The sequence below is a fragment of the Microtus oregoni genome, unplaced genomic scaffold (genome assembly GCF_018167655.1).
Source record: "Microtus oregoni isolate MIOR12 unplaced genomic scaffold, Mior012 000000F_ref0000247, whole genome shotgun sequence".
Lineage (NCBI taxonomy): Eukaryota > Metazoa > Chordata > Mammalia > Rodentia > Cricetidae > Microtus > Microtus oregoni.
The window spans coordinates 36,613,928-36,637,964 of NW_024543059.1; the positions used below are offsets into that span (position 1 = coordinate 36,613,928).

The window sequence follows — 24,037 nt, forward strand, 5'->3', positions numbered from 1 at the left end:
GGGAGCGTGGCCGTCCCGGAGCAGTCCAGCCCCCGATTTGAAATTAACCCGCTCCCGGCGCGAGCCGCTCCCGCGGGCGCGGAGCCTCCCCTCCCCCCACGCCCGCTCTCCCGGCCCGGGACCCCGCGCGCCAATCGGCGCCTCTGGACCGCTGCCGCGGCGAATCAGGCTGTAGGCACCTCCCTCCGACCCCGCCTCCAGCCAGACTTGGGGAAAAGTCCTCAAAAACTTTTCCTTTTTTTTTTTTTTCTTTTTGCAAACACCCTTTATCCGAGATCGAAGTTGGGGGATGAAATTTGGCTCGTCCAGGTCTAGCTAGCAAGGGCACGCGGGCTCCCTGCCATCCTCAGCTTGGGGCCATATCAACCGGTGCACAGCCCGGAGTCTGCTCACCTGCCCTTCGGTCCCCAGCGGGGCCCTTTCCCATGCCACCCTTTGCATGAACGTGCTCAGCTTCTGCCCTACGGCTTCCAGAACGTGTGAGAAAGAAGGAGCTTCGGTGTCCGAAGTTGACGGGCTCCGGGCGTTGGCGGATCTCTGAACACGCAGGTGTGGGAGTAGGCGGCGTAACGCGGGAAACGCGCCAAGCTTGTCCCCAGCGTCCCGCGTCTTCCTTTCCCTTCCTTTGCTCTTCTCTCGCTTTTCCCGCTTTTCCTTTACGAGCCCCGGCTTCGGCCTGGTGTATCGTACAGGTTTAGGGAACTTCAAAGTTAGGAGACCCTCTCGTCCGTAATCCTCATTTTGCCGAAGTGGAAACCGAAGCCCGGCGACCCAGCGCTGCCTTTCCGTGCCCGAATCTTTTTGCGCCCGCCTTAGCCTTACAACGTTTCCCCTTTTCTGATCACTCCCGGGGTCTCCGGAACCGCAAGTTGCCTAACCCGCTTCCATCTAAGACTGTGTTTTGGGCTCTTCTCACTTTTTATTTTGGTCTTCAGGCTCCAGAGGAGCTCGGGACCATTCTGCCTAAATTCCGTCACTGAGCTTAGCCATCAGTGAAAACCATCCATTGCTGACTCCAAGCAAAATACCGTGTTTTTCTTTAGTGGTTAGGGTGGGGATGTAGTAACACCGCTGCGGGATCCAGGTGCGCAGGAAATACACCCTGGGCCAAGGTCTAGGTAGCGAGCCCGGACCTCTGTTCAATTCTAGTAACTATCAGAAGTGCGGGCGCCAGGGATCACCCGAGTAACTCCAAGACCAGGATTGGACCTGAAAGCTCAGATGCTGTGCAGAACGGGCTGGCTGCCTGTAGTCACGGATGTGGATGTAAAATAAAGCCCTGTTTAGGAGGCAGGGCTGGAGGCTCACAGGACAAATAAATCTTACTGAGCCCAGCTACACCTTTTTAGAGCAAAGATGAAGTTTAAACACATCACCAAGAAGAAGTGTGTGAGCTTCTACCGAGGCCACTGCTGCCAGGTTACCTCTCAAACCTGTCACCGTCAGTGTTTAGAGCCCCAAAAGGGTTAAGTGATGTCCAATTTATATCTAGAGCCAGAAGCAAAACTCAGGTCTCCCTGTTGTCACTTCATATACCCCAGTACATTATCTCAGAAAATTCTCAGGACAGAGAAGTCAGTGACTTGGAGGCCGGGTCCCAGCCATTTCAAGCCCTCCCTCAGCACAGGAGGAAAAGGCAAGATAATGTAATTTTTGTTTAATGATGGCTGCCGTGTCAGTTAAACCAAACTCATGAAACAGGATGAGGAAAGTCTTGAAGTCGTGATGACCCCGTCATGAGACTTTGAGAAGGAAGCGAGAATCTGGAGATTTAGCTCACGGCAGAGCGATGACTTAACACGCTCCAGGCCCCAGGGTTCAATCTTCAGTGTCAAGCGCACACGTCCAGTGTGTCAATTTGAAGCTAGGCCTGGCTCTAAAGGAAAGAGGACTACGAAAAGCCTTCATGCTTATTGCTCGAATAGAAAGAGTCAGAGGACAAGCTGGAAGTAATTTTTCTTACTTTCCCTTCAAGTATGTTTTCTAGTTATCGATTATATAATCCAAGAAGCTTTTCGTGCTTTTGTGTCTGGTCATCCGCGTTGCATAATAGCCCATATCTCGCTGAGTGCGGCCAGTTTTTCCACTTTGCTGCCTGCCATCCTTCTGGATTACACAACTGAGAGAGTTGTGTAACATATTCAACGATAAATAAGGTATTATGAAAAAAAGATACCAGAGGTGGGGGGGGGGTGAGAGGCATCCTCCGAGGTACCGAGATTCAAAGGCAGCCTATGGAATCTCTAAGTCATGTCCCTCTGGACGGTCAGAGGGTGTAAGAGGAGCAGCCAAGTCCTTCCTTCATGACCAGGATAGGATGGAGGCCTAAGTTCTGACTCTCACAGCCCCCTCCTCCCAGGTGCTTTTTGTGACTAGCTGGCTCTGTGTGGAGACTCCTGTGAATTGGCATGACCGCTCCTAACCAGCTGTTGGGAACATTAAACTAAACAAATCATCACAGATGTTCACAAGCAGATCTCAGCCCTCCCTTGTCCCTTGAACAAGATAGTTATTCTGTGAGTAAATGGTGTTTCAGAGACCAGGAGCAAGGGACTTAGGAGAGCTGGCACTGGTCAGAACTTGCCCTAGGAAGGGCTGAAATCCTGCTTGTTAGACTTGCTCTGGGCAGCTGCTCCTGAGGCCTGGGCACAGATCTGCGGCTAGGGACTCAGTGGCAGCAGCTGCCGTTGCTGCTGTGTATCGAGCAATTACTGCCCCTACATTTTTAAAATACCTCGAGGAAACATCAAAAATACTAAGGGCCCCTTTCCAGAGCGGGTGTCTGAATTCTGTCATTGTATGAGTGTGCCGAGAATCTGAAACTGTTAGAGAGCCGAGGTCACGTCCTCTTGTGCTTATCAGGAGGTTGGAAGGACAGTTTTCCCTGTTCCAGGACACCGCAGACACTGTCCTGGTTCTGGGGATTAGAGGCGGGGATTGACCACACACACCAAAAAAGTCTAAACCAAAGCAGGACCCTGTAGCCTCCCTGAGGAGCCCTTGCTGCTTTTTCTCAAAGCCTGTGGGGGTGGAACATCTGTGTGGATCCCCTCCAGGCAGATGCCTCACATCCTGTATGAGTGAGAATCTCTAACCCTATACTTGCCTTTCTGCCATGGACTCCTCCCTCTGACCCCACTGTGTCTTCCCAGGGAGCAAGGAAGATGACTCTGTTCTCCCTTGGACTTCCCAGCATCTAGCCTGGAGCCAGGCCCACGAAAAGGGCGTGGTGAGTGTTGGCTGGTTAAGGTTCTGCCTTAGAATGTTATCCCACCAAGGAGGGAGGGATTTTCTTTTTATCTCATTACCTGCAGCTTCAAGTCCAGATGTGAACACACACTGAGCGCTCTATAAAAAGAGAGAAGTGGCTCTCATAACAACCTCCTCTGATTGATAGAGGGCGCATGCCCTCGCTCATAGACAGCTTAGCCAGATGCTTCTCACTCATTCACTAAAGCGTGTCTGAATGTCAGCCTCTTGCTCTGAACCTGGGGTTGTGTTCAGCGTGAGGTTCAGGATGAACTGGCTCTCCTGGAATCCCAGCACTAAGGGCAGCTCCACTGACTCATGGCCTCCTCCCAGACTTGTGAAACTGTTTTGTACCAATGGACCGCTTGTTTGAGTTCTTCAAACTTGCGGCTTCTGAGTCACTGGAGGTGGCTCTGCCCCTACCCCTCCTGAAGTGGTTGCTGACTTTGGTATAAATGGGGCTGTTGAATATTGGCATGTTCTCTGGCCTTGGAGCAGGGTGCTGCAGAGGGAGAGCAGGCTCTGATGCTCATGCCTTTCCCAAATGAGGTTTTGGACAGTCACTAAGAGCTTTAGCAACCCATGCCCAGGCCCTTCTGAACACCCTTTAGTTAGGAATTTGAAGATCTGATTTGACGATCAGCCCCGAAAATGCTCAGGTCTGTTGTGGTTGAGTTTTACTCTTTATTGTATACCTTTGTCATAGCATAAACAGCTGCATCTTCCTAACTTGTGTAGACAGAACAGTCACAGTCATTCCCGCTGAAAATGGCCAGGGAAAGCTCAAAACGTCTCTCAGTGTGGAAAGGATTGGAGTAAAATGATGGTCTCACGGCCACAGCGAGGGATGAACTGCGTCTGGGTTTCCCCGTGTGCTTTTGGAATGGGCTGCACTTTATTACAGATTTAGTCTTTGGAATCAGCCGTCACCGTTTTAATGTTAGTTGATGTATACACCCCACCAATACTGGAGTGGGAGAGAACTCACGGGCAGAGTGCTTGCCTAGCATTCATGAGGCTGTATGTGGGTTCAGCCACCAGCACCAAAATGATTTTATTGAGAAAGAGAATGATGTTTGCTGGCCTGGCTTACAGTCAATTGTGCTAGCCAGGCCCTACCTGGGTCCCACTGTGGATGGCTGCTTTAGGGGGACTCACATTTGGAAAGCAAGCACCTTCTAGTCATCTCTCTTTGAGGTAGTGGGTCTGGAGTGATGGCTCAGCAGTGAAGAGCACATACTGCTCTTGAGGATCTAGGTTCAAATCCCAGCAGCTCCAACTCCAGAGTATCAAATACTTCTGCTTCTGAGGACACAGGCACTAGCATGGGCAATACCCCCTCCCCCCCATATTCCCTCCCACACACATACACGATTAGAAAACAAAACAGTACCTAGGATTTGGAGTAAAACAGACCTTGCTTTTAAAACCCCATATTGTTATTTCAACTTTGTAGGCTTAAGCAAACACTTTCTCAGCAACTCCTCCCCCCCACCCACTCACATACAGATACACTAAAAGGGGAATCAGAATGTACCCCTGGCAGGGCCTGGCGAGGAATAGGCGAGTTCCTGCATGAAAACCAGTACAGTGTTTAGCATATGCTAAGTGCTCAAAGAAAGCTAATATATATTGTCATACGTGATCAAATCCAAAGGAATCTGCACACATGCATATCTGAACTTGTTTTTATTTTCACACATTCTAACCCCCACAGTGAACTTCCTAGTAGCCAGATAGAAATGGTTTCTTCTGGTCAACTGCCTCTGCATCCTCTGTCCCTTCCCCACCTCCCTGTTTTGTCCGCTGTCTTAAGGACAGTATCCAGAGTTGTGTGAAAAAGAGACCCTGGGTAACACTTGGAGATGATGTGTTCTTACTAGAGTTAGTGATTGTAACTTGCCTGGCTTGTCTGCATGCTGGTCAGGATCCTCCCCCTGAGTTTTCTTCTGCCCTTGCTCCCAGAACACAGATAGCGCTAGAAGCACAAACCTGGCCAGGGAGTTTGAGTCGGTGACTACTCGCCAAATGGCTTAGAATCCAGAGAGCTCCCGCTCTGACCCTTCTTCTCTCTATCAGGAAGTATCCAATCACTCTGCAACCCAGCCCCCTCCTCCGTGAAAGGGGCTTCCTTGGTAGTGTGGGAGCCAAGCTGGCACGTGGGTGAACCACCGTACAGAAGTCTTAGTTGCCATTTGATGGTAAGAAAATGACCGTAGCGATCTGATCAAGCTCCTTCCTAGCTCACTCGTTCCATCCAGAAAGCTACCATTCACGTGATCTTAGATCCCTTCCAGCTGAGCTTGTCTCCCTGTGACATCAGGAGGCCTGATGACTTAAATATCTGGACCCTGGCCGGGCGGTGGTGGTATACACCTTTAATCCCAGCACTTGGGAGGCAGAGGCAGGCGGATCTCTGTGAGTTCGAGACCAGCCTGGTCTACAAGAGCTAGTTCCAGGACAGGCTCCAAAACCACAGAGAAACCCTGTCTCGAAAAACCGAAAAAAAAAAAAATCTCTGGACCCTGTTCAGTTCTGCGCTGGTGTCAGGCTCCCTTGGAAACCAGAACTCGCTAGGCTTTGAAGCCTAACGACCGGGGCCCATCCCTTCTTTGTAGGGGCACAGCTTTCTGGGCCTTAGATAACTGACTCAGAGTGTTCATGACATTTCTTGTTGGCTTATTTTTGAGATTATCGTTATATATCTTCTCTCCAAGCCTTCCCATATCGCTACTCCTTGATGTCCTTCAAATTAATGCTCTCTTTTCTACCAGTTGTTGCTACATGCATATTGGTATTTGTATATACCTATATATTCCCAAGTATAGCCTGATGCATACAAGTAACATCTAATGTTACTTGTATGCATGTTTCAGGGCTGACCATTTGGCAGGCAACCAATTGTGCCCTTTCCTGAGGAGGCCCATATCTCTCTCAGCTTTCCTCAGTTGTTCGTACTTCTTTGTGCAGGGTTGAGGCAGTCTGGCATGCCCACTGGTGTCAGGACATTTTTTTTTTAAATGGCAGTTGTTTGGCTCAGATGGGTATAATTGCCTGCAGTGAGACATCAGCTGGGAACTGATGTCTCCAATGACGAAGGAAATAAAAAAGGATCTGATTGAGATTCTTCTCTCTACAAATTCCAGTGTCCTGTGAGGTAGGTCACTGGCATGGCATTCCCGGTGACTAAGCCAGAGTGCTTTGAGCTGGGGTAGAGCCCTGGTCCCCTTGGGTGGGCTTTCAGGGAGTGGCAGCAGCCACCTCTCAGGCTGCCCCCCCCCCCCCCCCCCCCCCCGCCTCAGGGGTGTGCAGCTGTGTCAACAGGCCTTTGAAGTCCACAGTCACCGGATGACTGGTCCGCAGACCCCAGGACTGTCACCGCACACACACACTAGGTCACAAGAGATCGCAGAAGGCTTGTGGGAGGAAGCTCTGCCAGAGGGAGAGGGAGGACCCTCCCCAGATTCGCAAATGTATTCATTCCACAGGGGTGGCTGCCACCTCCCCAGGCTTTGCCTGCAGGTCCACACAGTCGTCTGGTTTATTTCTGGTTTATTTCGCTCTGACCTGAGGAAGCCCTTCCATAAGGCTTAAGCAGGATGACAGTGCTGAGGGGCGGCGGGATCCCGGAAAGGCTCCTGAGTCATCAAGACATGAAGGGACGTGAGCAGGACAGCTTCAGCTGTTAGACTTTTTTGGTATTCTGCGTTTTTAAGGCTTTCTCTTCTGTTTCCTGAGCAGTCTCCCTTGTGGCAGGCACTGCCGCAGGCAGGTCCCACCAGCACCAGGGGGCTGGCTCCTTGGGGCTCATGTGTTCCGAAGAAGGTGGAGGTTCAATCCCCATGTTGCAGAAGCAACGGAAGCGCTGGAGGGGGGTTAGAAACTGGGAGGGAGCAGCTAGCCACCTCCTCCTGTAGGAAGAAAAGAGAGCTAAGTTCAAAACCACGTAGTCATCTCTCTCTTTTTTTCTCCTTTTAAAGACAGGACCTTACTGCCCCTTCCTCCTCCCAGGAAGTGTCTACAGAATTTCTTGTAGGTCCAGTGGTTTTCTTCTGGGTAGCTCAGCCTGGCCTCAAACTCACAGCACCCCTCCTTCCTTAGATTCCTGAATACTGGACTTATAGGTACACATCACTATGCTGGGCTGTCTTTCTTGCTCTGTGCAGCCATCTGGTCACTGAGTCACATCCGCTTGTCTCTGTGTCCCCGTATCCTGTCTTCGTTCTTATCCCTCACCAGCACACATTTGCAAAGTACAGCAGCCTGTCTGCCCACGCTGGCTAGATCTATCTTCCTTTAATGTGGTCAAGCACACTGCATTGGATGAGGTCTGGACATGGGCTCTCCCTTCCCAGTCCTTGTGTCCTCTGAGCTCTTTTCCAGGCTTGCCCATCCCTATATTTAAAGTTGTCTTGGTTTTGTTGTTGTTGTTTAACTCTGCAATCTTTGCTTATGAAGTATCCTTTCCTAAAAGGTGTTACACGCCCGCCTACCCTACTTCCTTCTCTGTTTGGAATCTCCCAGCCAGGCTTTAGAGCAACTGATTCTCAGCCTGTGGATCGTGACCCCTTTGGTGGTTGACTGACATTTTCACAGGGGCCGCATATCAGCCCTCCTGCATGTCTGGTATTTGCATTACAATTCATAACAGCAGTAAAATTGCAATTCTAAAGCAGCAAAGAAAATAGTCTTACGGTTGGGGGTGGCCACAGCCTGAGGAACTGTGTTAAGGGTTGCTGCATTAGGAAGGCTGAGAACCACTGCTGTAGGGAAGCTTCCTCTTGCTGCGTTTCCTGGAATGATCTTCCTCCACCATTTTGTAGTATTTAAGCGGTGCACCTCACAAGCTGCTTCGGTGTAATTATTATTACTTTTTTTAGTTTAATGTATTTTAATAGCAAACTTACAGGAACAGCACAGGACAACATTAAAAGCATGTACTTGCATGAAGGACAACTTAGAAGAGTATAGTGAACCGATGGAATCTTCTGGTGAAAGAAATGCTACAGTCACCATTTAGTTGCCATCCATAAGAAATCTACTTTTTTTTTAGTAGATTTGTCCAGAAAATTGTAACAGCTTTGTTTATAATTGTTCTAGTGTTGAACTGTTGGAATGTGTTCACGGAAACATCTTGCTTGCATTGAGGCTTTACTTATTGCATTTATATTAAAAATTCACACACAAATGAAAATAACAAAAGTTTCAACATCTGATTTCTGCCCCCTACTTTTTTGCTCTCAACCATATACTTAGGTACCTTTTGACCCCACTGAAAAAAAAATCTCTGAAACTACTGATAACAGGAAGAAGAGGGAAAAAGAATTTTTTGAGAATGAAATGTTTCCCCTCATGGTAGATTCTTAAGCCGGTTCTCCACGTATGCGGCGTGATAGCCGGGTATCTTTTGGCATAATTGTTAACGTTTGGCATGGATAGCACACAGGTTGGTATCTTCAAAAAGGTCAGTCCGATAGACCTCACTTGCCTCCTGCAAAGTACCAATAGCTGCACTCTGGAAGCGTAGATCTGTTTTGAAATCCTGAGCAATTTCTCACACCAGACGCTGGAAGAGGAGCTTGTGAATCACAAGTTCAGTGGATTTCTGATAGCGTTTGATTTCACGGAGTGCCACAGTGCCAGGCCTGTAACGATGAGGTTTCTTCACGCCTCCAGGAGAGGGCGCACTCTTGTGAGCGGCTTTTGTAGCCAGTTGTTTCCTGGGTGCTTTACCACGAGTGGATTTGCGGGCTATCTGCTTTGTTCAAGCCGTGGTATGGGCACCTCCTTACTGACCCCCTTTCTTCTTCAGCTGGAGCTCAGCAAGCGAGAGTCGGCATTGGCTTTAGAGAGCAGTGTGCAGCGACCGCTTCCAACAATCAGTGCAATGATTTGTATGCATGTAATGTATGAGTTTATGCATACATTACAGAATTTATGCATGCCAGTTACTTTGTCTCAAAATGAATATGAAGTGTGTGTCCCAGTCTGTGTGTATATGTCCCAGGGTGTGTGTCCTGTTTGTGTGTTCCAGTGTATATATGTTCCCCGGTTTTTGTGTATTTCAGGTTTGTGTGTATGAGTGCACACACGCGCGTGTGCACCGGTGTGTGTGTGCCTACCAGTCTGAATGTATGTGCCCCAGTGTATATGTGTTCCCCAGATTTTGTGTATTTTAGGTTTGTGTGTGTGTGTGCACACACACGCGTGTGCCCCGGTGTGTGTGTCCCAGAGTGTGTGTCCTGTTAGCGTGTCCCAGTGTATATGTGTTCCCCAGATTTTGTGTACTTCAGGTTTGTGTGTATATGTGTGCTCACGCCCATGTGCCGCAGTGCGTGAGTACCTGTTTGATCACTGGCAAAGTGCAGTGAACCTGGTGGGTCCTTTTGAAGTGGTTGAACTAATTACTGGAGAAAACACAGTAGTGAGGAACAATCACAATACGACGTGTGTTTACTGTGGCTGGCAGTTCCTTAGTCCTAGCAGAAGGCGTCCCTTCTGTAAGCCTTGCAACCACCTTGTCAAACTACACTTGACAGGTAGGTGACCCTGTGTCTCTGTGGCAGATAAAGGGCTAATGATTGGTTTGGGATTCCAGTCCAGGTCTTAGCATCCACTGTGGCCACTTCTGTTACTTTTCTCGTTACTGTAACCAAGCGCTTGACTAGAGAAAATTGAAGGGAGGAAGGCATTATTTTGGCTCACAGTTTGGGGGAATAGTCCAAGGCAGGAATGGCAGGGGACATGAGCAGCTAGTCACATGCTGTGTGTAGTTAGGGAGCAGAGAGGAGGAATGCTGGCTTTCTCTCCTTCTCCATAGGACGTCAGTCTGTGACTGTGCTGCCCACATTCAGAGTGAGTTTTCCTGTCACAAACCACACCCAGAGGTGTGTCTTCTAGATGGTTCCAAACCTAGTGAAGTTGACTGTGAAGATTAAACATCTCACCTGACCCTTCCCGGGGCTCTTTGCCTCTGCATGGAGGGGGCTGGCAGGTTGATTGGCGTGCACTTGGAACAGCTACTTCACAGCAACAAGCACTTGGCAAATTGGGACATTGTAACAAATGGACAAGATCAAGGACTTGTGCAGAGTGGGACTAAGGACCACCACGGAATGGCTGCATAACTGAACTTGGGTAAGAAGGGAAGAAAACAAGTGTGCTGAGCAGCGAGAGAGGCGCTTTATTTGTGAGCAAGTTGGTGAGCCAATATAGGCAGCTTGCAAGTGCGGACGCTCCTGGGTGGCAGGTGCTGTGTGAAAAGGAAGCATGTTTTCCACGTCCTAGAAAATGTGCTATCTTCATTATGCACTAGTCAGACTGCGGGCTTGGGATTTCTCTAATTCTCCACCTTTGGCGTGAGATGATTGCTTGGTTAATAATCCTAATCTGCCCAGTGCATGTGTGTACCCTGTGCTTATCGCTCCTGTCTTATAATTAACTTTTATATTTTCCTTAACTTTACAACTCAATCTGCGCGCCAGAGTGACTGCAACCCCGTCTTTATCTAATTTAGCAAGCGTTTGCCTGCACTGCAATTAGACTCACATGTTGTATGATCAACGTCCTTTGCTAATTGCATAATTCCTTTTGAGCTTAATCATCACATGGCAGCCTTCATTTTTTTTTTTTAACTGTCTGTGTGGTTTGCTGTCGGTTGTGAGCTGTGTGTGATGTAGAATCTCAGTTGGAGGCATCTGCACTCCCACGGCTAGAGGTCTTCCAGAGTCAAAGATAAGGGAGGAACTGTCTTCCTGCACTGTGGAGAAACGGACACAAGGATGTCAAAGGGACCTGCCTCTCCAAACGGCTCCCTTCGTTAGCAGTTCCGGAAGAAGCTGGAGGATGAACACGTCTGCAGAGGAGCACTTGCTCTACCCCAGTGAATAATTCACTCATGAATAATACTCATGAATAATTCTCATGAATAATTCAAACGGGGCCTGACCATAACCGGGGAGCTTAAGTTTGGACAAAACTAGTCAGGGTCTGAAAGAAACCAGGTGATGGGGCAGGAGGGTCCCAGGATAGTCTGAAATTGTATCCTTCAGTAACTGTTTAAGGCTCTTCATCCTCTTCATCTCAATCAGATGTATCATTGGTAGGGAGGCAGGCTGTGTTCTCTCTCCTTCCTGCCTGCCTCTGGGAGTTTTTGTTGTTACTCTGAAGGTAGGTTAGAAGAAAGTAGAAACTGCCCTCAGGATCTGCCGGTCCACAAGGAAAGAATCAGAATATTCTGCTGAAGTGAGTCTGAGGTGCAGCTTCCTCAGTTTGCTTGTTTATTGGACCCTTTAGCAATAGGCTCAGAAGGGTTTATCCGAAATGACAGAGTTGGGGTCCATGCTTCTTAACTCCAGGCTTGGGTCACCACAGTGACCTAATGGACAGTCCAGCGGCCGACGTTTTCCCTGACTCCTCTGGGACTCAGCACCTTGTCAGGACTTTGGAGTGCCCAGTACTGAGCCAGGAGTGGAAAGACGCAGAGGCTCCAACCTTGATCTTGGCTGAGATACAAGGGTCGGGGTGGAGGGTCAGATAGAGAAGGCACCACTCCCTGGGGAAGAGATTCTCAACTCAGGTTTTAAGAAAATGCCATGGAGCCTGTTATAGAACCTGGCCTATTGTAGGGACATTACATTCTCGGTGACCATGTGCCCTAGCCAGGGAGGACTTGTTAGGCAAAAACGATGTAATATTTTAATTAAAGTTTTGTTTTGTTTTAATGACATCAACAAACTAGCTGCTGGCTCCTGAAGTTCTTGAGCCTGGGAAGATATGAGACACCCTCTGCTATGGACTTGGTTTTTGTTTTTGTTTTCTGTCTGCCCAGAAAGACCTGGTCAGCAAGGGAAACATTAAGAACCACTGTGTCCAGAAAAATGCAGTCTAGTGGTGTACTTAGAAAGAAAGGGTGCAGGGGCCGGGAGACAAACAGTAAAGCACTTACCTTGCAGGCACGAGGGCCAGAGTTTGATCCGCAGACCTCCTGCAAAAAAGTCAGGCATGATAGCAAGTGTTTCCTATCCCAGTGTCGGGTAGGTGGAGACGGACAGATCCACAGGGCTGGCTGAGCAGCCAGCAGAGCCTACCTGACAAGTTCCGTGCCAATGAGAGCCACTGGCTTAGAAAGACAAGGTGGACCACCTCTGAGAAAGGATAATCAAGGAGCCTCTGGCCCACTATGCATATGCAGTTGCATGCACACAAATTGTGTGCTCACATATACAAGATTGCAAAGCTTGATTTTCGCCTCTGCCACGTCTCCTGAGCTGGAAAGCCTGCGTGCCTGCTGTGTGCAGCCCGCTCTCCTATTAGCAGTCAGGGCATGCCTCTGTCAAGGTCCTCACCATCCTTTCAGATAGACACGCCATTGGCATCTCCTGACTTCTCACACAGCATCTAGTCCAGGGGGTGGTAGATTTAGGATAGGGAATACATCCTCGGTGAGTTGGATGCTGTTGAGTTGCTTGTACCTCACCACATCTGCTGGGTAAGGCTACACATGGACCAGACAAAGAAGCTTTCAATGTTCTGATAGCTGGGTGTGTATTCTAACACCAGGGAGACAGAGGCAGTTGGACAAAAGTTCAAGGTCGGCCTGGTCTACAGTGTAACATAATGAAACTGCCTCATCAAAAAACAAAAGGGAAAAATATATAGATGGAAAACAAAACAAAATCTAGTGTAAATGTAACCTAAAGTCTACATTTAAGCTAAACACAAACCAAAGAGCAGATGAAACATGAAGGGGTAAGCCTGTTGAAAAAGCACACGGGGAAGGCCAGTGTGGGCCATGGTTGAATTCTCCACACAGCCACAGAACAAGGCTGGATCCCATAAGAAAGCAGATGCTTGCCCATGACGGGACCTCCCTGTAGCCGTTGCGTGGGGGTCAGGTCATGCTCCAGCATGATGTCTGCTTGGGGAACTGGTAGCTATATCTTCTCCCGAATCCCAAGCTTTATTTCACAAAGGATTTTCATGGTCATTTTCTTGTCCCAGCATCCTCATGAGATGGTTTGTGTATGGTCAAGGGCAAGTTGACTTGTCCAAGGTCACCCGGGCAGCGAACCCAGCCTTCTGCCCCCCCCCCCCCGTCAGCACCCCTCTAGCACAGGCTTGCCGCCTTTGTGCAGCCCACAGCTCCTGCTGGCAGCGTCTAAAGCCAAGCTGGTGTGACACTTGTCAGGCGTGTCGACGGTGGACACGCTCAGATGGGCACCTCACCACTAGCCTGGCTGACAGTCATGGTTCAAAGAACACTTTTCCTAACTCGGGGGTGGGGCACATGATGGGCCAGCTCACATCCCGGAGTACAGTGACTTTGTCTTTTCAGAACTGCACATCACTTTCCCTCTGAGCGAGCTGGGCTGAAGTGGGGAAGAGCAGAGGACCCAGGTGCCTGCTGAAAACATGGCTGGGAAGTCTGCACATTTGTCTGTGTTTCTTATGTTTAGCATAGACCTCTGGGTAGCCTCCTGCTTGTCCTGGCCATTTGACTCTGGTACATACGCACATTGTTCGCCTTAATATTATGTCATAAGGTCTCTACCAGTGATAAATATTCATTCATCCTGGAAAACCGTAAAGCAAGGAGGGCAAGAATTTGTCCCTTATTTTTCCTGAGGAACAATGCTGTCTGTCCGTCCATCCATCAACATCCATCCATCCATCCACTCATCCATATATACACACACCTTGTTTTCATTCAGATAACCGTTATTAATGCACTCCTGTGTTCGAGGAACTGTGAAATGCAGGGGAAATAGGAGGGTTTGGAAAGCTCCAGGGAGAATATACAAATCCATTGGGGGAGGTGGAGAGAAGGGGCAGACTGGAATGAGAAGATGGCATGTCATTGCACGTTGTGGCCAGTAGGTGGCACCCAGGGTTCCAGGAGGCTCAAGAGTACGCAGGCCAAAGCTTTCATTTCATATCCATTACTGGGCTTAAAATCAAATTCTAAGACATATTGAAAGGCTGCATTCAATTTGATTTTAATTCCATTTATTTGCCATTAATTGTTCCATGCTTTTCTAAAGAGTGGTCACATTTAATCTGGTTGTGTTGCGGCTTCCTGGTAAGTGAAAGGCATGGCCAAGGAAGTTTGCCTCTTAAATACGTTAGCACCTCCAGTCAATGGTATTAGCAAATGCTTGTGAAGAGCTAATGCTGTCAGGGAAAGATCTGGAAGGATATACACAAAGATGTTAGATATCGCTCAGTGCAGAACTCCTCCAGATGGCTTTAATTTATATATATATATATATATATATATACACTTGTCGACATTAGGGGGAAAAAAGTGCACTTTAGCACTTTATTTTGCCTGGGTGTTTGCCTGCCTGCATGTATGTCTACGCACCATATGCACGTCTGGTGGCCACAGATGGTAGAAAACGGACACCCTGGAACTGGAGTTACACTGTTGTGAGCCACCATGTGGGAGCTGGGAATCACACCTGGGCCCTCTGAAAGGGCAGCCAGCGCTCTCAAGCACTGAGCCGTGGCTCTAGCCTTGCAAATTAGTATTTTTTATAAACAAGTGCTAAAGCGACTAAATATGTGGCAAGCCCTCTGTTGCTGGAGGCCAGGGCATCAGAGGGTGTTCAGGGTGTGGTACTAGTCACCGTGGTGGGATTGGCTTAGGCGCAGCAGCACGGGGCCTTTGAAAAAAGAATAGAACAGCAAGGGGCAGGTGTACAGACACACAAGCTTTAACTGCACTACTCGACAGCTGGTGGGACTTGTCCACACCCTCTGGTTATGTTTTGGGGTCTCCCTCTCTGTGCTTTGGGGCAGATTTGGGTTTTGTTTGTTTGTTGTTCTCAGCAGCCCAGTTTTTTTATCTTAAACTCAGGGTTACCAGAACTGGAGGAAATAGGCAAGAGAAAAAAACAAAGCAAAAGACTCAGATCCCTTCTGGTTTCAGACGATCCCCAGGTCGAATTCTCTGCATAGCATAACCCAGCGTGCCCATTGCTCCCTTTCATAAGCAGTGGGTTCATTTCTCTGCATAACCCAGCATGCCCATCGGCCCCTTCCATGACCCGCTCCTCCACATCTCCCTGGCAATCTTAGGAGCAGGTGTCCTCCCGCTCACAGGGCAGCAGAGCCACGTGAGAATGTTTGTGCAGGAAAGGGTGCAGGTGCCAAGAAAGGGCTGGGAGGCAGGAAAGGGGACCAAGCATGTCTGCAGTTGAGCCCTGGGACCCACAGGTGGGGAGGATCGCTCTCCATCTACCCAGCCACCAGCTCAGCGACTGAGTAGGGGTAGTGGTGCCCACCACATCTGCTGAGGGGTTGAATGGGTTTGGCATCCAGCAAGCGCCCTTTTGCTGTGCTGGTCTCAGGCCAGTTGCCCCCCCCCCCCCCCCCCCCCCCCGCCTTACTCCTCAGCTTTCTCCAGCAATCTTCCACCCAGTCCTGCAGAAAGTCAATGTGGTCCCAGATGTTAGAAGAGGAGACACAATGAGTGGGGGAAGAAAGTCCACAAGTAAAACCCAACAGAAGTATCTTTACCTGGGATGCAGCTCAGCTGCAGAGAGCTTGCCTAGCAAGGGAGAGGCCCTGCAGTTGCTGACGATGCTCATGTGGATATGCACGCATGTGCATGCATATGAGTGAGCATATGCGCACGCACAAGCACGCATGCACGCACACACACAGAGTTTCCGTGTCTATTAGAGATGAGTGACATGGTGGTAACAGGCTGGTGGTGTCATTTCATAGGCTGCTTTGGGGGGTCACTATAGGAGAAAACCCCATAGCTGACTAGGAGTCATTCCATGAGGTACCCAGGAAGCCACACTCTAGACCAAGGAAAAGCACATTTTCTTGCTTCAAAATGAAGAGAGGAGACCTATCTGTCTCCTACAGCAGTAAGAGTCGGATAAAGAGATTTCAAGCTCTCCCAAACTTTTCTCATGGCTCATCAGCTTCAATCCCAGATGACCCAGGCCAGTTTGTTGCTTTAGATTTAGGGTAGAGCTATGCCACAAGGCCTGTGCCCCGAGTAGCTCCCACCTGATTGGGACAGTCATAAAGACTCCTGTTTGAGGTTGTTGTAACAACTGAGCTTGCATCTCATTCTGGAATGTTCCTCTTCTTTATTTTTTTCTTTCACCAATCTCAATTGCCAGAAGAGGAGTAGGAGAAGAGGGGTGAAGAGGAAGAGAAAGAGAATGCTCTATAGGTTTACCACGATAAAGAGACCTGGATAGAGGTGGGCAGTCCTTGGGCTTCCCACAGGTCAGGGAACCCTGATTGCTCTTCGAGCAGATGAGGGAGGGGGACTTGATCAGGGGAGGGGGAGGGAAATGGGAAGCGGTTGTGGGGACGAGGCAGAAATCCTTAATAAATAAATAAATTTAAAAAAAAAAAAGAACGGGGCTCAGGGCTTTCGAGCAAGAAAAGGCTGGGTGGGCGGGCTGAAGTTCAGTCTCCTTATAGGTGCTTGACCCTAAGTTGCACAGCATACCACCCTGTTCCCTGGTCTCCTCACCTGCAATGGGCTTGGCAGTACCACCTGTTAGGAGCTTTGAGAATTCACTGAAGTGAGAGCACCGGACACAGGAGCTGTGCGGAAAATCAGTTCTCCTTTATTACTTTGAGTTTTTAAGCTTCATTCATTTGATTGATCAATAATTATTGAGAGCCTACTGTGTGCTAGGTTTTCTTCTAGGGCTAAGGGAAACAACACAAAACTCCCTCCCCCATTTGCACAGGGAAGATGATAAATGAACAAAGTGATACTATAACAGGTAATCATCACTGCTATGGAGACAAAGCAGGGAAGAGGGAGGTGTGAGTGGGGGTGGGGCGGAGAGGAAGGCACCTACATTCTATACATGCTCTCAGCAGAGCAGACAGGAGGTGTGAATGCCCAGACGTGGGATCATCCTCGCTTGTGTGTTTCAGGGAACAGCCAGGAGGTCAGCACGGCAGAGCTAGTCAGACAGGGGGAAGAGTGGCAGAGAGGACACAGAACACAGGGGCCTCCATCTCCCCCGCTGTCTCCAGAGCCAGGGCTCAGCAGACACTTGAGAATGGCTTGGATTTGGTAGTACTGACTCTCAAGTGGCTGGCAGGGTCCTGGAGCTGAGGCTCAGGGGTGATTTCCACCCAAGCCTGAGTATGGGGCCTTTAACTTTCCTTCCCACAGTGCTTAGCGTGAGATGTACATTCCCACAGTGCTTAGCGTGAGATGTACAGTGGCTCTGAGACTGTCAGGCTTGGATGTGTCGTTTCCAGCAAAACCAGAATTCCTTCAGTCTTATGAAACCAACCCCGTCTTTTCAACGTGAGTGACTGTCGAGGGCCCTACACATACGCAGTGGACCCTTGTTTGCCATCGCTTCCGAATCTGGGCGTTGCCTCACTTGCTAGAGTGAATTTGTAACCCATAAATCAAAGTGCATTGTGCTTGCTGATCAGTTTTAGACAAGTGTACAGCAGGGGAAACCTTGAGCCACTCTTCAGGAGCATTCCCGGGGTGGGGGTGGGGTGAGGGAAGCCAGGCCGCGGCTTCCTTTGTGTGTCCCTTGTCACAAACAAGTGCCTTTTGTGTGAGCGACTTAGCGCGGTGCTGTTTGGATGTTTTCCATGCGTGCGCATTCATGATTCTGCCGCTTGAAACATTCCCAAGCAGGCTGCATGCTCTCCAGTGTTCCTAAGCGCAGCAAGCTGCAGGGTGGTGGCTTTACCGACGAGCGTCGTGTTTGACAGGTTCTGCTCAGCTCTGCACTACAAGGCTGTCTGTTGGTGGAGAATCGACGTTAATGAGTAAGTACGTGGAATAAGGTGTCTTGAACAGAAACGCATCCAACAGGGTTGGTTATCGACTGACAGGTGAAAATATCATCAGAGGCTGAGAAGATGAAAAGATCCTAACCCTGCACTTCAACAGTGGTTCTGAATTACAGTTGGTGACTTCATAGAAAACAGAGACCTGGGATAAAGAAAACTGACAACATGGGGCCAATTGCTTCCCCACAGAAGTGCACTGGGAATGACTGTATAAGCACATTAGATCTACTCCATGCCTGTCAGCGTCAGCCATCAGAATTTGAAAGAGTCCCTTCTAATTGGGTATACAAAAGGGCTATCTCACTCTGTCAAGAGTTTCATGACTCCAGGTAAGGGTGGATGCGTGTGGTAGTTTGAATGAGAATGTTCCCCTTAAACTCAGGCATTTCAACACATGCTCTTCAAAGGTGCTTAGGAGATGCCGCATTTCCAGGACATCGTGGGGGTAGACGTTAAGATTATAAAAATCCTTGCCCTACTTCCAGTTTGCTTTCTCGGCTTCATGCTATGGTTGAAGCTGTGAGCTCTCGGCTCCTTGCCCCTGCTGCCATGCCTACAGCTTGCTGCCCCACCACGATTCATTCACACCCCTCTAGGACAGTGAGCTAAAGAAAACCTTCCCTCTGTAAGTTGCTTCGGTTCTGGTGTTTCATCATAACAGCAGAAAGGTAACTAGCATCATGTGTCTTCTTGTTTCCAGGACAAAATTTGGTGACACTTTCGAAGAGGAAGAAAGGACCAAAGCGCTATTGGACGACACAGAATAGATCACAGGGTTTGCTTCAAACCAACGGAAACCACGGTATGTGTAAGCAAAGGCCAAGCTTCCTCTACACCTCTTCCCTGGGGAAACAGAGCCAGCTCTGTTTTCTGAGCCGTTGACTCAGAAAAGTTAGAGCTCAATTCTCAACCAGACGTTTCCCATCAGGAGACAGCAACTGCTCACTGGATATGTGGGCTCGGGCAGCTTTCAGTGTCCTCCTTTGTAGAGATCAGGACAGCAACCTCATTTCCTTGTCTCAAACACTTGCCACGTGGGTAAAACAAGTCGGTAGATGAAGAGAACTGAGAACAAAGCTTGGCAGAGTGTACTGGCTTTGTGCGTCTTCCCAGCATCTCCACGACAGCCCAATGGCTGCTGTTCTGCTCACTCAGTGCTCTTCTCCGTGGGGAGTATGGCTTAGCAGACAAAACTCAGAAGAGCAGATAGGAGTTCTAGTGCTGTTTGCAGTTTGTTGGACTCTTGGGACCTTATCTTTACCTGTTCAAAATAGAAGCAATAGCTGGGCAGTGCTGGTGTATGCCTTTAATCCCAGTACTTGGGAGGCAAAGGCAGGCAGATTGCTGTGGGTTTGAGGCCAACCTCACCTACAGAGCGAGTTTCAGGACAGCCAGGGCTATGCAGAGAGACTCTGTCTTGAAAAAAAAAAAGACAACAACCACAAGCTAGAAGCAACTGTGGCATCATCCACGACATTCTCACATCTGTTACAGGCCTTCTAAGTATTCTGCAGCATCCCATGGTTACTAAGTGCCAGCAAGATTCACACCCAAGAAATTTTTAAACTGTACATGACATGCAGCAATGACATAAAGGACAACTGGAATGTCCCCACAGTATAGAGAAGGAAACAGCAGCTTGGAGGCCAAGGGCATTTTTCTGAGATCCTGGGGCTTCTGAGAGAATGACCATTTGGACAGATAGTGTTCTTCCCGTGGGGTAGGAGGGGCTTGGTTTGGGTTCTCCACCTCCTGTCTGCAGGAAGTCTACGATCATTGTGGGTTGGGGAACGGAACTTACTTTGTAGGAGCAATTGGCTTCATCTTGATATGGGTGCTAGGGCGCAGACAGTGCTACAGTGTACACAGAGGACATTACTACATTGCAACATTGTACTCACCACTTTTCATTGAACCAGGTTTTGGAGGGGCAGTGCCCACACATGCTCCACCATTGAGCCTATCTTCTGCTTCCCTCCCCATTATTTTTACTTCCTTTTTTTGAGGCAGGGCTTTGCTGAGTTTCCCAGGCTGCTCTTGAACATACTCTGTAGCCCAAATGGGCACTGAATTGCTATCCTCCTTCCTGACCCTCTCAATTAGATGAGATTGCAGGTGTGCACCGCCAGGCTCGGCTATGCACTGCCTCTTCCGACTGTCCCCTCTCCCTTCTCATGAAGTAACTGCCTGAGTCACTTCCATCATGTTTCCAGAGGAGGCTGCTCTGGCCTGAGCGTGTGGACAGAGCCCACGTGGGCCTACCCTTCTTTCTGACTTTTTCCGAAGCCATAGTAAACAAGTCTTCTGTAGGAGAGTTGTGCAAATCTGAATTCTTTTTATTCACAGCCACCTGGGCAACTGGCTGGTGAGTGCGCTGCCTGCCACCCAGGCACGGCTGGACAAAAAGATTTAAAACCCCTCTGAAGCATGAGTCTAATTAGTCTTAATCAATAAAATCCTGGCGTTAGATATTAGGGTAGAAGTTCAAAGATCAGTGAAGCAGAGCAGCCAGAGCAGCCAGCCACCAGAAACCTCTTACCACTACTAAATCTCAGACCAAATAGGGACTCCGGTCTCTATGAATCCTCAGACTGAATGGTCCTTAGATTCTGTCTCCACCTCCCTGGTGCTGGGATTAAAGGCATGTGCCTCCCAAGTCCTGGGATCAAAGGCATGAGATCCCAAGTGCTGGGATCAAAGGTGTGAGCCACCACCATGGGGTACTGTTTCTCATGTATCCCAGAGTGACTTTGAACTCCATATCTTCCTGCTTCTTCCTCCCAAGTGCTGGGTGGGATTATAGGTGTGTGTGTGTGACACCAATGTTTGGCCTCTATGGTTAACTAGTGTTAGTTTGGCTCTCTGATCTCCAGGCAAGCTTTATTTGTCAGAACACACACAAAATCTCATACAACACTCCTCCCTGGCTCTTTCATCCTGAGCACAGCAAGTTCGCTGTGGCCTCTTTCTTGCAGCATGACTCTTGGCTATTAGACACATGGAGCTTCAAGGCCCCACCGCTTTTCCCATGCAGGTCACAGGCGTGATATTGAGACTTCAGTTTCTGTTTTCCCTCGGTCTTGGCTATTTAGCTGTAGAGGATTCTGGTCCTATCCTTTCAGAGTTTGAAATGAATTTCATGGCCTCGTGTCACTACCAGTTCAGTAAGAATGGCATCCCGAGGTCTGTGCTGTCGCTGGAGCCCGTTTCAGGGCCTGGGTCTGTCTGGGGAGGAGGGGCTGTGGAATTAATGTTGCCTTTGTGCCCTGTTTCTCTGTTGAGTTTAGCAGCGAAGCAGACATGGTTAATAATGGCGTGTCTGTGTGTGGAGACAACCAAATCCAAGTGCAGAAGTAAATGCATCTACTAGTAAACAAAAAAGACCGAGACTGCAGGGAGAGTCCCCATGAAGATACTTCCTGCAGGGAGTCATCCCTAGTGCACACGTGGAGGCTCTGTCTGCCTGCTGCTGGTCCAGCCATGACTGTCGCTCTTAGTATTGTGATGCGGTGCTCTTGTTTCTCAGCAGACCAGGGGGCTCCCTGAGGCATTTTCACGACTGCCGATTGATGTGGGAGGGGCCATCCCTGGACAGGTGCTTTTGGGGTATCTAAGGAAGCAGGCTGAGCCAAACATGAGAGCCCAGAAGCAGGCTCCTCTGTGGTTTCTGCTTGCCTTCCTGCTAGTTCCTGCCCTGCCTTCCCTCACTGAAGGACTGTGACCTGGATGTGTTAGCCAAATAAACCTTTGCCCCTCCATTTTGCTCATTGTCTCTGTGCGTCCCCACCCTGCCACAGCTCTGGGATCTCAGATGAGGGCCTTTAAGCGGGTGTTGGGAACCCAAACTCAGGTCCTCACGGTGTTTTACTCACCGGATTTCATACCATGGCTGTTATGACTAGCGCTGGGGCAAACATGGGAGTGTAGGTGTCTCCTACACACCGCTTCCAATTCCTTCGGCTGCACAGTGGTTGGGTACCAGAGTCATGTGACCAGTTTATTTTTCAGTCTCCTGAGGGCTGCCCATACTGCTCTCTATTACAGGAGCACTGACATCCCCCACCCAAGGCGCATGAGTGTTTACCACTCGCTGTCTCCTCCTCAGAGCCTTCTAGCTGCTGTGGGCAGAGGAGGTCGAGGTCCCCATTGTGGAGACAAGGTCTGATGGGCTTTGGGGGAGAATCCCTGGCCCAAGACTGGTCACTCTGTGTTTCTCCTTAGTTCTCCTGTGTCTTAGCACCACATGCAGGTGTGCATGTGCACACACACACACACACATACACACACACACACACACCACACACACACATCTCTGAAGAGAAACACTCTAGCTGTCTGTGTCCGCTCTCACACTGAAAAGAAAGGATATGTTCTAGTCCAGAGTTGGGAGATCTAGAGAAAACCTTCCTGCTTCCCTACCAGCCCTTTTTATGACACTAATTCAGAGTGAAAAAAAGTAATTTTAAACTATCAGTATTCATTTATGACTCCTATTAATCACAAGCTAATAGCCTCCCAATTATTAAATTATAGAGACATGTATTCCCTCACCCAAAGAGAATCATTATTTACTAAAATAAATTAACATATAGAAAAACCTTCATTCTATGGAGGCTGAAACTTAACATAATGAGTTTATCAGGCTTAGAAGAAACCAGTCAGGCGTTTTAGGGTGAAATAAATACAGTGATCTCAGTGAGCTTATCCCTGAATGCCCGAGTCACTTGCTGTTCCTCTAATAAACACAGATCAAGTTGTTTATCTGTCCCATATAATTTATCCAGAGGCTCTGCTTCACAATTAAAAGCCTGGGGTAGGGTGGGAGGAATTTATGTTCTTTCAGCTTCCTCTTTTTGCTCCCCAATTTTGCTCATTTTGAGCGCTCTTTGTTTTTTAATAGGCCTGCCAATCAGCATGCTACAGTGCACAGATCTGATCAACGCTGACAATGTTCTTGTCAGTAGGAAATGCATTTCCAGGACATCAGCCTTAGCGGGGTAGGGGGAGCCAGTCAAGGGGAAACGATTATGCAAATTTAAATTTTGTGCTCTCTGGAGCCCCTGCCACACAGCCTAGGAGAAGATAAAGGTCTACCATCTATTTCTTTCTCCAGGGGCAGCATTCTCTCCTGCATAGACAGATCTTCCAGGGGGATTCCGGAGATATTCAAGCTTCTCCAAAATGGCCCTGGACATATGGTTGGGAAATGGGATCAAGGGTAAGTTGCTCAAATGCTCTTGTTTTAGGGGCACTCACAAAGTCACTGAGCCACCCAAATGCTTAGAGATTGCATCAGCATTGACTGAAGGACATTCGTTCAACAAGCCTGTGATAACCTATGTGCTTCACAGCCTCTCTAAGAAGCAGGCTGCAGAGATAAACGGCTCGGCTGTTTGGAGTATTTACGACTCTCACAGAGGATCATAGTTCAGTACCCAGCCCTCACACAGGGTGGCACACAGCTGCCTGGAACTCCAGCTCTGGGGGTCCCAACCCCTTCTTCTGGCCTCCGTGGGCACCACGCTCACCTGCATGTACTCACACACAGCCATCCACACATACAGATACTTAAAAACAAAAATAGAATGTCTTTAAATGATAAGGAGGATTTGAAATGTTTTCACTGCCCCAAAAGTGTTGAGGCTGTGAGGTAATGGATAATTATCTTGATTTAATAATCCCATGATATGTGCATGCATTAAAACGTGGCATTTACCCCAGAAGTATATTTGATTATTTCTCAGTTAAAAATAAAAATAAAGAGGCCAAACACAAATTTTAGGATACAAGGATCTTATAGCTTATCTGTTTTCCTTAAATATGTGTATCAGACATCTTCTGCAGCAGGCCCTAGAGTGGGAAAGCGAGGGAGACATCATGAACTCACAGCAGCCCTGTTTGCAGGGCTTGTAAGAGCCACGGAAGAGCTTGAACTTGGGGATGCTGGGTATAGAGTGTGCAGATGCTGTAGCATGGACTG

At 48.8% G+C, this 24,037-nt stretch overlaps 1 long non-coding RNA gene across 1 annotated transcript; it reads left to right on the plus strand.

Annotated features, from left to right (window-relative positions):
- Positions 1-10,191: 10,191 nt before the first annotated feature.
- On the plus strand, positions 10,192-23,213 carry LOC121448286. Its single transcript, XR_005974360.1, has 3 exons — positions 10,192-10,386; positions 18,758-18,859; positions 23,171-23,213. It is a non-coding gene; the product is annotated as an uncharacterized LOC121448286 (long non-coding RNA).
- Positions 23,214-24,037: the final 824 nt, after the last annotated feature.